This window comes from Suncus etruscus, chromosome 3 (genome assembly GCF_024139225.1).
Source record: "Suncus etruscus isolate mSunEtr1 chromosome 3, mSunEtr1.pri.cur, whole genome shotgun sequence".
Classification (NCBI taxonomy): Eukaryota; Metazoa; Chordata; class Mammalia; order Eulipotyphla; family Soricidae; genus Suncus; species Suncus etruscus.
The window spans coordinates 82,213,913-82,227,351 of NC_064850.1; the positions used below are offsets into that span (position 1 = coordinate 82,213,913).

The 13,439-nt window shown below is 37.2% G+C and overlaps 1 protein-coding gene and 1 pseudogene across 1 annotated transcript in view; both read left to right on the forward strand.

Moving 5' to 3' along the window:
- ABHD17B (abhydrolase domain containing 17B, depalmitoylase) overlaps window positions 1-13,439 on the forward strand; it is a 584,428-nt gene that overhangs the window by 137,848 nt on the left and 433,141 nt on the right. The gene's annotated exons all lie outside the window — the stretch shown is intronic.
- LOC126004564 (actin-related protein 2/3 complex subunit 3-like) lies at window positions 11,410-12,168 on the forward strand (annotated as a pseudogene).

Consider the following 13,439-nt stretch of genomic DNA (forward strand, 5'->3'; position numbering starts at 1 on the left):
ATTTATTCAATTTTTTTTAAGTTTTTAGATCACACCCTACATTGCTCAGAGGGTACTCCTGGCTCTGGGCTTCTGAGTAATTCCTGTGCTCTGGAACCATATGCGATTCAGGGGATCAAATGTAGGTGAGGCATGTGCAAGGTAAGCACTGTACTAACTCTCCAGCTTCGATTTTATCTTCTGAGCCATTGATTTCTCTGATTATAGACAGAATGCCTGACTGAGATTCACATTTAAGCTCCCTGATACAGGATAGAGCTGGTTCCTATGATAACCATTATGGGTAGTTAGAAGGTACCCATTTATTAATACTATTTAAAGATAAAGGTATAATCTCCTTTTTGCCCTGTTTTAGTATATGGTCTGTTGGAAGGGTACATTCAACAGTGCTCAGGAATTACTCTTGACTTAGTTCTCAGGTTGATACCTGAGATACTCTTGGCAATACCTTGAATCATATGTGGTACTGGGGATTAAGGTCATATTGGCTAAGTGCTAGATTTAGTCATAAACCTTTTAGCCATATGTGACTTAATTTTTTGTTTATTTGTTTGGGTTCACACCCAGTGCTCAGGGTTTATTCCTGGCTCTGAATTTAGGGATTACTTCTAATGGTGAACAGGGGATCATATAGAATGCAGAAGATCAAACCAAAATCTGTTGCATATAGGCATCTGCTTGACCACTTGTCCTATCACTTTGACCCACAAAGTGTTCTTGTTTTATTTTTTCTTTTTTGTCATTTATTTATTTACTTATTTATTTATTTATTTATTTATTTATTTATTTATTTATTTATTCATGCCTCACAGTGCTTAGGGCTTATTCTTGGTTCTCTAGTTCTTTGTTTAGTGACTACTCATGGTGGGGTTTGGGAAACATTGTGTGGTACTGGGAATTGAACCTGAATTAGTAGCATAACAAAGCAAATGCCTCACCCAATGTACTCCCCAGCACCCCATATAACATAATTCTTTTCGGGGGGGAGGGGTCACACCTAGAGGTGCTCAGGAGTTACTCCTGGCTCTGCAATCAGAAATTACCCCTGGCAGGCTCTGGTGACCATATTGGATGCCTGGCTTTGAAACTGTGTTAGCCATGTGCAAGACAAACACCCTGCTGCTGTTCTATCGCTCTGGCTCCTCAAGTGACTAAATTTTTAAGTGTGATCTTTACTTCCCCTTAAGTTCTACCAAATTTGATTAAATGATACAGAAATAAACTAGAAAAACATAGGTTACAAAAAAGACCTAAGTATTTTTTTAGTTCTCATTATAGGTCTAACTTTTTTTTTTTCATGGATAATGAACAAGTATACATCAAAAGTTCATATATTCTGGGTCCTGTAAGACCCTGGCAACCATAACAATGGCATGTGATCACCCCTATTTTCAGTACCTTAATCACACATTGCCCCATAAACACCATCAGAAGTAATCCCTGGCACAAAGTCAGGAATAAATCTTGGGCCCATCCAGATGTGGCCCCCAAAACAATAACATACAAACAAAAACTAACAAAGCAGGAAATAGTAACCTGGGTTTTACTATCAGACATTTTTCTGCATAATGTGTAGTAGCTGCTTTGCATGAATCCCTAAGCTATCTTAAAGGGGCTCAGAGATTTCAATATCTTCCATTATTTCTCTGCCCAGGAAACTACTTTATGATCTCTTTCATTCATCCATCCCACCTGATCCCTTAGAAAGGAGAGAAATGTCTGCACCTAGAGTCACTAACTGTCACAAGGCCTTAGGTCTGGTAGCTTTGACCTGTGCCTTAGCATTCCTGTGAAAACATCAGTTTCATCATCTGTTTGCAGACCCTTGGCCAGAGAACTCAGACTGTGAAGAATTAACCATCATACTCTGTTCTCTTTGAACCAGGTAGTAAGGCAGCCCTTCCCGAACCTGGCACAATTTGAGTGACCATCAACATCATCTCCCAGTAGCCTACACCTCCTCCTGAGGCTGTTTACATGCACAAACATATCCTGATTCTAGTTTACTGAGAGACCTCTTTATATACAATCCTTTGTTTATTTCCAAAATGTTTCTTCAGCAGGTGCCTGGAAGAGGACAATGTCCTAAGAATATGATAGTACTCTTTGTACCCTTGGCATTCAGTGATGCTTAAGGTAAGATTGGCAGTCAGATTACCTAATTTATGGCCAGAAAAATAGTACAGCTATTCAGCTCTTGGCCATAATGACCCTGGTTTGAACCCTGGCACCACACATGAAACCCTGAACACTGCCAGAAGTGACTCATAAGCATGAGCCAGGAGTAAATGCTGAGTACCATGGATGTGTACCCCTAAAAATAAGATTGGCTTACTTAAATCCCATTCTGTAGCTTTGGGTTGCATATGCATGTTTTTTTAATCCTTGGTTTATCCATTTTAAATAGAAAAATCAATATAGAGAATAACTATTAAGTAGGGATAATCATAGTTCATGTCTCATAGAATTATACTAAGCATCAATCAATAATACATGTAAAAAATTATCCTCATACCTGGGTCATTATCACTAGCATAGTCATCTGACTGTAACAATTAATTACAATGACAGACTTATTAGAATTCTATGTGTGCTAAGATTTCTAAGCATTGGGGGGCTGGAGAGATAGGAGCATGAAGGTAGGGTGTTTGCCTTGCAAGCAAAAGGACGGTGGTTCAAATCCTGGCATCCCATATGGTCCCCCCTTGCCTGTTGGGGGCGATTTCTGAGCATAGAGCTAGTAGTAACCCCTGAGCACTGCTGGGTGTGATCCAAAAACCAAAAAAAAAAATTAATGAAATTTCTGAAATAAACTAATTTATATTAAAATGTCCCTTAAGGAGGCACCACTCTGATATGAACTTTACAGATAAGGTAACAGTTGCAACAATACTCAACAAAGCAGTTTGTGGGCCACACAGTTATGACTTAGCTCAGAGCAGTACAGCCCTGTGTAGCACTTGCTCTAAGATAGAGTCATGATCAGTTTGTCAACATATTTTATAGTCGTTAAATGCACTTCAGTAGGTGAAGTGAGAAGTACAAAACTTTATAAGAAGTAGTGTTTTATTTCAAGTCTCAGTAATCTCTTTTGGGAACATAACTGAAATAACAAGGCACAGTCCTCAAATAAACAGAGCAAACCTAACACAGGTTTGAGAAAGGAAAGGGTAAGCCATGGTTAACCAATGTGGTCAAGAGAGACTTCAATATATAGACAGTGCCTAGAACATAGAAGCTCTTAATTCTCTGATAACTGGATGTTAGGCAGGCAGTGGATGGTAAGGACTGGAAGAATGTGAGATAAAGAGAAAGAAAAACACTCCCTAAGATTATGGGGAACTAAATAAAATAAAATACCAAATTTGCTTCAGTTTTTAATTTAGAGTAATTCTAAATGTATGTATTTCCAGACACAGTGAAAGAAAACTGTCTTTGTGAAGCTCTATGACCTATTTAACCTAAAAGGTACATACTGAGGTATTGTGGGTAAAGTACGTGAAGTGTCTTCAAAATAGAAGTAACAAGAAACAGTGCACCCAAATCTCATCAACCCTAGGTCTGGAGGGCACAATTATTTTGGTTCTAAACCAAGTTCTAAACAGCTTCATAAAGTACTTACAGGAGAATCAAAGGCATTCTATATTTTTCAGTAAGTTTTACATAATTGCAACTAGAAAGCTGCTAAAATCAATATGCTACATGGTAGCAGCACAAAAAAAAAACTATGTAACTCATTTGACAATAATCTAATACTATAAATCTATAATAGTTTTGAAACCAGGAGAAAAGAAAACATCCATGATTATTGAACATGAATAATATCTACTGCTTTACATAAATGCTTGACTGCAAATCCCAAATAATAATGACAATATAAAAGCCCAGTGTTAAGTTGACACTGGTATAGGATTGGTGATGGGAATCTATATGCATGAAATTCAATCGTGAATCTGTGAAGAATTTGTAAATCATGGTGCCTCAATAAAAGAAAAAGTTTTTTAGAAGCCCAGTTTTATTAGGCAATGCTTAATTACACAGAACTACGTGATCTAGATTTTTATTTATAAAAGAATTTATGACCATAGTGCAAGCAAAGAGTCATGCATGAGTACACACTTTGGTTGGCGGTTGGCGGCATATCATTCCTGCCACTAAGACTATAATATAGAAAGTTCTTTGCATTTGACATGATTATAAAATTGGTGAGGACACCAAGATAATGCAGTGTTAGCTTCAAATCCAGGAAAGAGGCATACTGTCTTAGAACACATAATTCAGCCAGTGGTTTTTGATTTCTGTACACTTGAAGACTGATCAAAGAGAAAAAAAACAAAATACATTATTTATAATATTTGTATTTTTGTTTCAAAATCTAACACAAAATAAATACAAAATAATATGAATATATATTTATCATAAAAATAAAAATTCTTGGGCTGGAGAGATAGCATGGAGGTAGGGCATTTGCCTTACAGGCAAAAGGACAGTGGTTTGAATCCCAGCATTCCATATAGTCCCCCAAGCCTGCCAGGAGTGATTTCTGAGTGTAAAGCCTGGAGTAACCCCTGAGCACTGCTGGGTATGACCCCAAAACAAAAAACAAAAAACAACAAAAAAATTATTGGACAGGAGTGATAGTTCAAATGATAGAGTACTTGATTTGCACTCAGCAATACAGTTTAGCCCCTGACATTCTTTATGGTCCCCTGAGCCCTCCAGGAGTGATTTTTGAGTGTAGACCCAGGAGAAACCCATGTATACTGCTGTATGTGCCCTCCAAAAATTATTCACATAAATTTTATACTTATTTCCATTTAAAATAATAAGTAACTGAGACATAAAACAAAATTCTAATAGAACATCCTAAACTTTCTTTAGTTAGTTTGTTTTGCATTTTGGGGAAACACTTCATGTGCTCAGGGACCATTACTACTTCATGCTCAGGAGTGACCCTGCTTTGCTTAATGGGTTGCATGTGGTGTCAGGAATCAAACTAAAGTTGACCACATGTGAAATAAACAAATTGAACCTGCTGTTCAATTTTCTGGCCCAGGTCCTGAGTTTTTATTGGTTTTAATCATCATGATTTGCAATGCGTGTCATGCATCTAAGATTTCAGGCATACAATGTCCCAACACCACAATCCCCACTGGAGAGTTTCCATGCTTCCATTATTATATGTGTTCCATCCTCAAACATATTCCCTTGTCCACATATCCTATCATAATATGTTCATTTGATTCTATAGACCAGTTTACAGATTCTGTTGTTTGGGCCTTTATTATATTCAACTAACATGAATATAAGATCTGTTGTGACATCTCTGTAGTACACATTTGATGTTTGATAACTAGGATTGCCGGATTATTTCAGAGAGAAGGGCTACATTAACATCCATTCTGTGTCTATTTGCTGTTTATCACTGACAAAGCTGAAAATTTCTTTTCATACAAATGAATAGCCAAAATATGACCAATAATTTAATAGCTCTGTAACCAAGAGATGGATATTCTTTTTCTGGTGATATCCAAATTGAGACAATACTGAAATTTATGCTTGGATAAAGATATCAGAAGGAAACTAAAGCAGATTTTCTTTTTCATAAGGATTAAGTGCAATCAATCAGCATCTTTCACAAAAGGATTATTAATCAAGAAGTTATCTTTATGCTGAACCCACTTTTCAGGGTAATAATAGTTAAAGTTCTGAGTTAACACTCTTTTATTTTTCCGGCCACACCCGTTTGATGCTCAGGAGTTACTTCCTGGCTAAGGGCTCAGAAATTGCCCCTGGCTTGGGAGGACCATATGGGACACTGGGGGATCAAACCATGTCCTTCCTTGGCTAGCGCTTGCAAGGCAGACACCTTACCTCTAGCGCCACCTCACTGGCCCCGTGAGTTAACACTCTTAATTATGACTTATGGTCCTCAAACTACAGCCTGCGGGCCACATATTGTATTTATTCCCATTTTGTTTCTTCACTTCTAAATAAGATATATGCAGTGTGCATAGAAATTTGTTCATAATTTTTGTTTTTACTATAATCTGGCCCTCCAACAGTCTGAAGGACAGTGAACTGGCCCCCTGTTTAAAATGTTTGAGGACCCCCTGATCTGGTTGGGTCAATAGCAATAAAGGATTCATTCAAATGTGAAAATATTTTTCTATCTTCTTCTGCAACTAATTCAAGTGGTAGGGTATTTGCCTTGCATGCAGCCAATTCAGGACTGAAGATGGTTCAAATCCTGACATCCCATTTGGTCCCCCGAGCCAGCAGGAGCAATTTCTGAGAGCAGAGCCAGGAGTAACCCCTAAGAACCACTGTGTGTGACCCGAAACTGTTGTATGACACGCATTGCAAAACCAAAAACCAAAAACAAAGAAGACATCACTTTTTATATTTAATATCTACCTATGAAAGATGATGCCTAAATAGGTTGACCATGATGGAGCTGAATTCTTTTGAAATTTCTTCTATATAAAATAAAAATAAAATGCAAAAAACTTGTTTAAAAATCCTGAAATGTTCTTATATTTTCTTCTCAGTAAATGTAAAGCAGAAAAATAAAAATTTCCTGAGCATGTACAAATAAAGTACAAGTGAAAAAGCAAGTAAACAAGCAAAAATCCTTAGTCACTCTTACCTGCCTACCCTGAAAATAGTAGTACCAACATGGTAGAGCTTTTTCTCTATTTTATTCATTGAAGTTTTTCCTGTATCTAAATCCAACCTCTGACTTAAAATAAGTACTCTACAAATATTTTAAATAAATGAGTGAATATATATAGCTAGATTACTGGTATAGTTTGGAGATTTGTTTCTGCTAATTACTAATGAAGGCTATACTTCCCAGTGAGAAGTTAATGTAAGTATGAGACTCCATGCATCAATAATGTAGGTTTTTCACATGAAGTTGACCTTCTGTGAAAGTTCTGGTGCTCTTGTTTAAAACAACAGCAACAACAACAACAAAAACCTCATAGGTGGCTGAAATGATAGCACAGTGGGTAGGTCATTTGCCTGCATGCGGCTGACCCAGGTTTTATCTTCTGCATCCCATGTGGTTCCTCAAACCACATGCCAGGAATGACCCCTGAGCACAGAGCCAGGAGTAACTCCTGAACATTGCCAGAAGTGATGTAAAAACAAGCAAACAAAAAAACTCACTGGTGTGCATGTGAGATCTAAAATGTAAATTAGTTTAAAAGTCTATTTTTGGCCATCTCACTTGATAGCTTAACAACACAGTGAATTAAACCATAATACTCTGTTAAGGATCTGGAGAAGGGAAATGATTAAAGACTAGTGAAGGTCATTACAGAGAACAGGGACAACTAGTGCTGGCATGGATGTGGAGAGAAAGAGATTCTCATTTACTGCTTGTCAGAATGCCGTCTAGTCCAGTCTTTCTGGAAAAAATATGAATATTCCTTAAAATATGGAAACTGACTTTCTTATGATCCAACAATACCACTCCGAGGGATATACCCTAGGAACACAAAAACACAATACAAAAATGCCTTCTGTATGCCTATGTTCGCAGTAGTACTATTTACAATAGTCAGAATCTGGAAGCAATCCAGGTGTCCAACAACAAATGAATGGCAAAAGCAACAGTGGTATTATCTACACAATGGTATACTATGAAGAGATTAGAAAAAAATAAAGTCATAATAAGATGTGCTTATACATGGATGGACATGGAGATTGTGCTGAATGAAATGAATCAGAGGAAGAAGGATATACATAGAATAGTCTCACTTATTTGTGAGATATAAGGAAAATGAAAGTGTGGAAATGATATTCAGAGACAATAGAGATGAGGATTAGTTGGACCAGTCCATGGTAGAAAGTTTGTCACAAAGAGTGGAGAGTGCACTTATAGTTGAGAATGTCCCTATAAAAGGGACATGCATGGCATCCCTCATTAACAGTAGTACATACAACAATGTCAAAAAAGAAAAGAAGAAAGAAGAAAGGAAGAAAGAAAGAAAGAAAGAAGAAAGAAAGAAAGAAAGAAAGAAAGAAAGAAAGAAAGAAAGAAAGAAAGAAAGAAAGAAAGAAAGAAAGAAAGAAAGAAAGAAAGAAAAAAGAAAGAAAGAGAAGAAAGAAAGAAAGAAAGAAAGAAAGAAAGAAAGAAGAAGAAAGGAAGGAAGGAAGGAAGGAAGAAGAAAAGAGGAAAGGGAGAAGAGAGAGAGTGAAAGAGAAATATTTAAGTAAAATGATTACTCTAGAGGCAAGAAGAGAGGGTCACTGGGAGAGAAGAGGGCATCAAGGAGGGTGAGAGGGAAACTGTTGACATTGGTGGTGGGAAATGTGCACTGGTGATGGTTGTTAAATATTACATGACTTCGTCAGGAAAGATGAAGTCATGAAATTTTCCTATACAATGGATGTACAAGGAATCTATTATGCTGAGTGAAATAAGTCAGAGGGAGATACACAGAATAGACTCACTCATCTATGAGTTTTAAGAAAAATTAAAGAAATTATGGTAATAATGCCCAGAGAAAATAGAGATGAGTACCAATAGTACCAGCTCTTAAATGAAGCTCACTACAAAAAGTGGTGAGTGCAGTTGGGGAAATAGCTACACTAACAACTAGCATGACTATGTTAATGAGTGAGAGAAGTAGAGTGCCTGCTTCAAATACAGGCAGGGGTAGGGTGGGGTGGGGGAGCATTGGTTGTGGGAATGTAGCACTGGTAAAGTGGGATGTTCTGTTTATGACTGAAACTCAACTACAATCATGCTTTAATGTATTAAAAAAGAAGTGAATAAGGAATAAGGTAACTCCCCCCCAAATGCCAAAAAAGCAACTCTTCCCCCAAAATAAATAAAATAAAATAAAATGTTATCTTTTAATTTAGTGAATTTAAAAAAGATATTACATGACTATAACTCAATCATGAGCTTTATCTGTGGGGGGAAAAATCTAGTATGTACAACCTTTTAGCCATGGTGTTTAAAACGAAAATAAATAAATCTAAATAAAAAAAAAGAGGGGCCGGAGTGATAGTTCTGCGGTAGAGCATTTGTCTTGCACGCAGCTGACCCAGATGGGCCTAGGTTTGATCTGGGAGTCCCATATGGTCCCCCGTGTCAGGAGCGATTTCTGAGCTCACAGCCAGGAGTAATCTCTGAGTGTCATTGGGTGTGCCTTCCCAAAACAAAACAAAAGACTGGTGGAGGGATAAAAATAGAGTTAGGTCTCTTGAGTCTGTTTAACAGCATTAAATGCATTCTGCATGTCTTCATCATTAATAGGTTTCTCATGAGCTGTTTACCATTAAGAGGGTTTCTGTGTAAAATGAAATACAAAAATTTTTTTTTTTTTTTTTTTTGGTTTTTGGGCCACACCCGGTGACGCTCAGGGGTTACTCCTGGCTATGAGCTCAGAAGTCGCTCCTAGCTTGGGGGACCATATGGGACGCTGGGGGGATTGAACCGCGGTCCATCCAAGGCTAGCGCAGGCAAGGCAGGCACCTTACCTCTAGCGCCACCGCCCGGCCCCAAAATACAAAAATTTTTATATGGATAAGTCAAAAGACATTTGGCTGAACATTTTTTCTGCCATGGGTTTCTGGAGAGTTCCTCATCTTTACTTGACCCTGTGTTCTGAAACACAGATGTGCTGCTGACTCAAGAAATTAAGTGAACATGATTACCTACTTTCATTAAACAGGGAACAATGCTCTCTAAATTTTCTTTTATGACCCAAGGATTAACCTCATCTCCTATTTCCAGCATCCAAAGCAAATGATTATAAGAATAAGGGCATAAAAATTAAGTCCATGAACTAAAGGTAAATAATAGATAGAAAAGTCTTCCTTGCATTAATTTAAAGGCATGCACTCTGGTAGCCAGAGACATGAGACAGCAGTAGGATGCTTGCTTTCCACATGACCTACCCCTGTTCCAACCTCTGCATCCCATCTGATCCATGGAGAACAGCCAACAGTGATTCCTTAATGCGAAGTCAGGAGTTAGCGCACACCTCCCAGAATCACTGGTGTGACCCAAAAACCGAAAAATAAAAATAAAAGCATGCCCTCTGCTGGAATAGTGTTGGCATGGCCTCTAAAATATATATATATATATATGTATATTTAAAATATATGTATATATTATATATGTATAATATATATCATATATGGAGAATTGTACATATATATACATATATATGTATGTATATTTAAAATATATGTATGTATATATGTATATATTATATATGTATAATATATATCATATATGGAGAATTGTACTTTTTCACAAACTTCTTTTAATCTATAATAAAGGAGGCTTTATAGGCACTTTTTATTATTAGATATTGTGGTTTTTTGTTTTTTTTTTTTGTTTTTTTTTTTTTTGGTTTTTGGGCCATACCCGGCGGTGCTCAGGGGTTACTCCTGACTGTCTGCTCAGAAATAGCTTCTGGCAGTCATGGGGGACCATATGGGACACCGAGATTCAAACCAACCACCTTTGATCCTGGATCGGCTGCTTGCAAGGCAAACACTGCTGTGCTATCTCTCCGGGCCCATTATTAGATATTTTTATATGTTCAGATTAACTTCAATCACTCATCTCAGAAAACACTCATCTGGGGCCGGAGAGGTGGCATGGCGCTAGAGGTAAGGTGTCTGTCTGCCTTGCAAGCGCTGAGCATCAAAAGGGTGTGGCCCGAAAAACCAAAAAAAAAAAAAAAAACCCCAAAAAAACCCCCCCAATCCCCCCCCCCCCCAAACCCAGAAAGCACTCATCTCAGAAAGTTTAAAGTAAAAAAACAGAATCAGAGTTTGGGAGCAAGATAACGCACAATAAAATTAAAAACAATCAAATTTTCCATTTGCAAATTTTATTTTTGACCATAATTTTTTTCCAAATTTTATATAAGAACAACCTGAGACATTTTTAATTTTGCTCTTGTGATAGATCTGATAGATTTTATAGGTGATAGAGCACTTGCCTTGCATTTGGCTGGCCCTGGTTTGAACACCAGAACAGATATTTTTTTTATCCACACTTCATGGGCTAATCAAAAAGCTAGGAAAATCTTCTGAAAACCACTTATGAAGTCCCCCCAACAATTAATGAATTAATTACATTCGATTTCTCTTGATTTTTTTTTTTGGTGGTTTATTTTTTTGGGGGGGGGTCACACCCGGCAGTGCTCAAGGGTTACTCCTGGCTCCATGTTCAGAAATTGCTCCTGGCAGGCACGGGGGGACCATATGGGACGCAGGGATTCGAACCGATGACCTTCTGCATGAAAGGCAAACGCCTTACCTCTATGCTATCTCTCCGGCCCTCTTGATTTTTTTTTTTAAACTAAAAATAGAAATAGAAAAAAACATCAGTTAAAACATTGAAAAATATCTTAACTTGGCCTGCCTGGCCCGCCAGACCGGAAGCGCCGCGACTGACCCGGATCGTCCGAGTTGGAACCCGGGTGCAGCCAAGATGCTGGCCTACCACTCTTTTCTCATGGACCCGACACCAAACTCATTGGGAACATGGCTCTGCTGCCCATCAGGAGTCAGTTCAAAGGACCCGCCCCAAGAGAGACAAAAGATACAGATATCCTCGATGAAGCATCTATTACTCTCTACATTTCTGAGTGCCTGAAGAAACTTTAGAAGTGCAATCCCAAAAGCCAAGGCGAGAAAAAAATGTACACCATGGGAATCACGAATTTCCCCATTCCTGGAGAGCCCGGCTTCCCACTGAATGCAATTTATGCCAAACCAGTGAACAAACAAGAAGATGAAGTGATGAGGGCCTACCTACAGCAGCTAAGGCAAGAAACGGGACTGAGACTTTGTGAGAAAGTTTTTGACCCTCAGAATGATAAACCAAGTAAGTGGTGGACTTGCTTTGTGAAGAGACAATTCATGAACAAGAGTCTTTCAGGACCTGGTCAGTAAAGGGAACATGGCAGGCACTGTCTCCATAGCCTGAACAGTATTTTATAGCAAGATGGACACAGTTCTTTGCCTTTATCTCGCCAAGTTTTATACAGAAGAGAGCATGTCTTTACTTGAAAAAAAAATCTCTTTATCCAGAATTGGGAAGAGGAATAGATTGTCAAAGAGTGATTTTGAAATTTTCTGCATTATTAAGCTGGTACTTAATAAAGGGTAATAAAGAAATTTCTAACATTCCATGTCAAAAAAGAAAAAAAAGAAAAATATCTTTACATTCATGAGAATAAAAATTCATCTCTCAAGACATCAACTTTTATTAATGAAAATTATTCATACATTTAATTGAGAATTAGCAATTTTATTTTCTGAACATATAAAGGAATAAAATGTATCGTGAGGAAGAAATGAAGAAGCAAAACTAGACTGACAGGTGACATGATCTTGTATATAAAATTTCTACAGGCTACACTCACTATTAGAACAAAACAACCAACTTAGCAAAGTTACACAACATAAAATTTAAAAAATAAATGAGTTGCTTTCTATATATTACCAAAGAACACTTTGAAAAACATTAAGAATATCATCTCGGGGCCGGCGCAGTGGCGGTAGAGGTAAGGTGTCTGCCTTGCAAGCGCTAGCCTAGGAAGGACCACGGTTCGATTCCCTGGTGTCCCATATGGTCCCCCCAAGCCAGGGGCGATTTCTGAACACTTAGCCAGGAGTAACCCTTGAGCATCAAAAGGTGTGGCTTGAAAAACAAACAAAATAAATAAAATAAATAAATAAATAAAAGAAAATCATCTCATTTATAAAAACACCAACTAGATTTAAATACAAGAAATCTACTTAAAATATTCATACATTAAAGGATTTATTATTTCAAATTAATATGCAGATTCAACATAATATACATCAAAAACTTATTTGTTTTTGTAGAATATTTTGCATATATCAACAAAGTGTTTCTAAATTTCATATGAATATTAAAGTGTTAATAATTGACAAATATTTTGTAAAAGAATAAAAAGAAAGACTTACACTTCCTAATTCAAAGCCTATTTCATAGCTACTGTAATGAAGACAGTATTGTTCTAGATAATGGTAGACTCACTAAGGTCTTGAGGACAGAATTATGAATCTAAACATCATCTCTCATATTATAACCAAAACTATTTAATTTAGAACAGTCATTTCAACAAATGGCAGCAGAACATCTGGATAACCACATGGGAAAAAGTGAAGTTAGAATCTCCCTAACATTATATACAAAAAAATACATGGAAATGGGTCCCACATGTTCATGGAGATGCTAAGACTCTAAAACCTTAAGAACAAAACATAGAAATATCTGTGATCATAGATTAGACAACTGTTTTTTTTAATAATTTTTATTAAAACCAATGTAATTACAAGTCTTTCACAGTTATATTTAAGGTACATTGTGACACTAAATTAGGGCAATTCACACCACCAGTATTGACCTCCCTCTGCCACTGCTCCCA